A 5,645-nucleotide genomic window follows, 5' to 3' on the forward strand; every position below is an offset into this window, starting at 1 on the left:
ATGATGAATGAATGTGTTGGCTTTGCCCACAATTTATAATGAGCAATGACTTAAGAACTTGATGGATTGTAATGTTGCCTTGGGGTCCGTTTCTCGCTGTATTTGAGCCAACAAAGCGTGGCGCTTAATAAAGGTTCCGCCTTCCTTCTGGAGTAGTGCCCGGTAAAGCGTGTGGGTTGATGAAACGTGTAAAGGTTCCGCGTTCCTTCCGGCTTGTGACCGGTAAAGCGTGTGGTATGATGTTAAGGTTTGGTAATGGAGCCGGTGTCCAATTTGGATTGTATGGAATGATTATAGCGAGATTTGTACTTGTGTTTGAGATAATGGAAAGTGAATAATCTTGATTGGGTAAAGTCAAATATATGGAATTGCATGGGTTCTTTTTATGTGGATTATAATGGGTTGTAATGTGTTGTGATATATAGGAAAATGACTCGTGGATATGTTTATACTTTTAGGTAAAGTTAACAAGGGATTCTTGAAAAGATTTTTTTTTTGAAAAATATATTTGACTAATACATAAACAAATGAAAGGGTTTTTCTTTGAAAAGTTTTCATGAATTTCTTTATGAGAATGGTATTACCTATAAGTATTGTAATTTGTGTATGAAAAGAACACAACGAATTTATATTTATATCACTTTTTAGCATTTCATGATCACATGTATCTAGGGACCTTATTGTTTAGAATCATGGAAGATTCCTACTGGACTTCATATTCATCCCAATTATTTTAACCATTTTTCAGGAACAAAATTTGGAATGCCGGATTGAGGATTGAAGAGTTTATTTTCTATTATTTGGTCATAGTGTAAATGAGAGATGCTTTTTGTAAATGAGAGATTCATGTGTATTTCAATGTGAATTTTGTACATGTATTATTGTGGTACTATTTGAGAGTGAACAATGTTGTTATTGTTACCCCATGTAATGGGTGTTTGTAATAATAATTGTAGTTAATAAAATGGTCTTGTATTAAAGGTTTTGGTTATAATTTCAAGTAATAAAAATTGGGGCATGACAAGTTGGATTAATGAATCACTCACCTATGGAAAATATGATAATTTATCTATTGAGAAATCTATTTATCTGTCTAGATATATCTGTTTTGGACTATCGGTGTAGGATAGCTATGAATATTGTAGAAATTGCATGATGATTAGGTGAATTAAAATTAATCAATTGGATTGTGTCACTGAATATGACGGTTGGATATAAACATTGAATATGTGATTTAATTGGTCACTGTATATGACAATGTGTTTAAATACATTGTATATGTATCTTGTTTGGAAGGAGATAGGGGATGTACTCCATTGTGTGGGAGGAGGTAGGAGATGGACTCCATGGATAATTAAGTTGGCCAGAGTGTCCAGGGTGAAAGTCCCAAAATCTTATTTATACTTGGGTGCCGGTTCCCTCGGACGTAGTTCCGTAAAATGGCAAGTGAATGGAAGTGTACAAATGATGTTTATGATTGAAGTGTTAATTAATGAGTTGTAGTCTCGTTTTGAATTGTTTGAATAATATTGAGCTATGTCAATGGATTGATTTGGATACTTAAAGGGAAGTGGATTTGTTATGATGTAAATGTTGATTGGTCATGGAAATGGTGTAAGTTAGTTTACAAGTGTTAAACATTTATCGGATGCTAATGTTTTAGTTAATTCTCATATATTGTTTAGCATATCTCTACTGGGCTTTGATTCACCCTACATGGGACACCATTTTCCAGGTACAGAGAATATGCTGCCTCCAAGGTCTTAGCTTGGGATGTTTAGGAGTTGAAGAATCCATTTTGATGATTTATTTTTGATGTTAAATGTAAACTCAAGCCGAGGGCTTTATATGTAAAAGAGTTAGAACTCTTCTTTTGCTGTAACCAAGTGATAGCTTGGAAAGATGTAAGCCCTTAGGGTATTTACTTTGTTATTAGGAGTTAGAATTACATGCTATAGTTTCAGGATAAACATCAATGAAAATATAACGCATGTGATATCTTTTGTAAAAGAGACTCTGATGAAAATATAACACTTTTTTATTATGTTTATGGATCTTAAACATGATTGTCATATGTCTTATTTTGAGGGCGTTACATTGACTAACGAAATGGCTTTTGGTAGTTGCTTATATAGAATTTTGAAGGTCTTTGGTTTTTGGTTTTCAAAAAAAGAGTGACAACTATGTATAATTATGCTAATTAAGATACATGTATGTTTGTGTATACCAAAATTCTTTAAGGTCTAATTTTGAAGGCGCTTCAACCCACGGAGTTCAAATATTTATGATGATGATGACTTAAGAGAGGGCCATTTTTTTTCAGTTTTGGTTTGTGAAGGTTATTTCCATGGCTTCAATTTGTTGAGATTGTAATATTTTTGTTATTTAGATTTGGTTTATGGTGAAGAATTGTTATTGAAAGCCACTTTGATTTTTGTACTTCCCTTTTTATTTTCATGCCTTATAAATGTGTAATTTTTTTTCCTCTTATAAATTTGATTCCCCCAAAAAAATTTTGTTGAATCTAGAATATTGTTTCTTTGTTGTTGTTTTGGAGTATATGAATTGGTTTGGTGGTGAGTTCATGTCATGATGCCTAAAGTTCTTTAAAACAGCTTATTTGAGACATGATATACATCTCGAGTAGAATTTTTTTTATCAAATGATTTTATTTGACTGTAAATTTAAGGACATATAACTCATTTATTTAGGAATTCAATCTATTTTGGTTGGGATAAGATTGTGTGGGAGTGCCTTTAGCCACGGGTCAGTCACTATATGGTTACTCTATTCATTTTACATTTTTTTTTTTTTTTTTTTTTTTTCAGGTTTTCTTGTCTCAATGGATTCACACATGAACTTGCAGGTAATGCCCTGCAAAGCATTTTCGTAATTATTTACTGAGGTATTATGATTTTGTAACTGAAACCCATTTGCATGTAACTGATATTGTGTTACAAATGTTATTGATTTGAGTCACTTGTTCCAAGATTTTCATATGACCTGAGATTTTATGAGTTTTAAGAAATGATGAAGCACTTAGAGCTGGAGATTTCAAAAACAGTCAAAATTTATGCCTGGGAGGCCTTGTTATATATTATTAGAATTGTTCCTTTTTTCACCTTTTCTTTGCAGCAATGGAAGACAATTTCAAAGATGTTTGGTGATTCATGTCATTTCAATTGACGTCTATAGTTTTCACTTTTGTTTGCAGCATAAGAAATTCAAATTGTGATAATCCAAAGATGGGTTTTTGGCTCCAGTTCTTCGGTAGATTATTGCATAATTGAAGACATTTTTTTCTTCCAGCAATGGTTGGTAGCCCGAAAATATGTGACTCGAATGGCTCGAAACACCCAAAACGACGTCGTTTTATCATTTTCGAGCCATTCGAGCCCCATATTTTTCAGGCCACCAAACATTAATCTTTTTCTTCAATAGAATTAAATAGAAATTGAGGAATTGTAGTTTATTGGATTTAAATAATAAAAAAAACTTCTTGCTATTTTGATGTTTTGTAATATTTGTTCTTAGTCTAATTTATTGAATTATTTTTTCTTTGTTTTTTGAGAACCTAATTTATTGAATTATTTTGCATAATAGGAGCATATAGTATGAGTTTGTCAATATTGCAATTTGAAGTTTGATGTCGCTGATGATAAAAACTTAATTGCATTTAATAAACAATTAAATTAAAAGACCTTTATGAGGAGGAACAACGGTGTTGTCAAAAGACGCAAATATGGCATTCCCTAAAACGTCGCGAAAACTGTAGGTGACGCTTCTATTTTTAAGATGATGCCAGTCTGTAAAAATGTCGGTAAAACCATTTTGCTGCATTTTTATTACTAATGCGGCGATTTTAAAATGTCACTAAAAATTTAGGGGCCGTTCTAAATAAGACAACTGTTTCATAATGAACATAATTGTGGCGTTCCAAAATAAAGACGATGGCCTTGTCCCAGTGATTCATATAAACGTCAGTAAAACCATTTATTAGTGATATCAATCATTTTCTGATTGTTCAACCGCAGAATTTATGATTTGTCCACCGAGTTTTGTCCCACTGGTTATTTTGATTAGCCAAAAGTTCTAGAATTCAATTAGAGTCCCAACCCAATTATATGAGTGTTTATTTAATGCACTTGATTATCACATATTAGCTGCCAAAGCAGTTAAGACTGATCAAATCATCTCGTCTTAGTACAATTAATTTCTTTTGTAAAAATTAGGAATGTTATCATTCCCATTGATCGACTCAAATGAATTTTTTCTGAAAGTGTTCCGAGTACAAAGATTATTACTCGCTATATTTTTCCATCAACTTTGAATTCCCCATCACAATCATATTTGTTTTCCTTCTAACCAACGACTGTAAAAGTCCAACGACTCTCTTGGCTTGTATTCAGGTACCGTATGTCCAGCACCCTGTACCACATAATGGCAATCATCAATATCATAACGGAAAGTGATGTGTAATGTTATTAGGCAAGTGACAAGCAATGTTTTGAGAGGAGATAGAGGATGGACTCTCAAACCTGTTTGTGAGGAGATAAGGGATGGACTCCACTGATACAGCAAATTTGTGTATCACTTGAAATATAGAAGAGTTGAAGTATGGAAGTGTTTTAATATGAGTTATATTCTCATGTGAATTGTGAAGTATGAAAGTGTTTTAATATGTGTTATAGTCTCATTGAATTGTTTGGCCAGGTTCTGAGCCATAATTATGAATCGAAACTGTATAAGTTAAGGAAACTGAAATGAAAAATGGATGTACTTGATGTTGAATTGAAAAGTGTTGTAAGTTGATTTATAAGTGTCAACCATATATCAAATGCTATTGTTTTAGTTAATTCTCATACTTGATTTAGTATATCTCTACTGGGCATTGGCTCACCCTATATAGGACATTATTTTCAGGTTCAAGTGATATGCCACCTCCAAGGACATAGCTTGGGAGGCTTAAAGACTGAAGATCCCTTTTTGTTGTTTGCCTTTTTGTGTATTACATGTAAATTCAAGCCGAGGGCTTAATGTGTATGAGTTAGTACCCTTTTTTTTGTAACCAAGTGTTAGCTTGGAAAGTTGTAAGCCCGTATGGCATTTACTTTTGTTGTCAACATGTAATACTTTTGTGATAAATACTCTGATAAATAGTTGTACACTTTATTCTCTTGAATATATTGTTAATTTCTTGTATCATGAATGTATGAATTATGGGTTTATTTTGAGGGCGTTACATAGCTTGCGTACAAGAAACTAAGTGGACGGGTGAGAAAGCTAGGGAAATTGAGGATACCGATTTTAAACTATATTATAGTGGTAAGGATAAACTCAAGAATGGGGTAAGAATCTTAATTGCCAAGGGTCTTGTAGAGAATGTAGTGGCGGTCATTAGGAAAGGAGATAGGATTATGTTAGTTAAACTAGTTATTGGAGGGAATATAGTGAACATTATTAGTGCATACGCCCCTTAAGTAGGATTAGATGATCAAACTAAGAGGGATTTTTGGGAGCAAATGGATGAGATCTTACAGGAGATACCCGTAGGAGAGAACCTGGTTATAGGTGGAGATTTTAATGGCCATGTAGGCATAGATAAATTAGGCTATGAAAGGGTGCATGGTGAATACGATTTTTGT

The sequence above is a fragment of the Camellia sinensis genome, chromosome 1, assembly GCF_055761805.1.
Source record: "Camellia sinensis isolate YWXY chromosome 1, ASM5576180v1, whole genome shotgun sequence".
Lineage (NCBI taxonomy): Eukaryota > Viridiplantae > Streptophyta > Magnoliopsida > Ericales > Theaceae > Camellia > Camellia sinensis.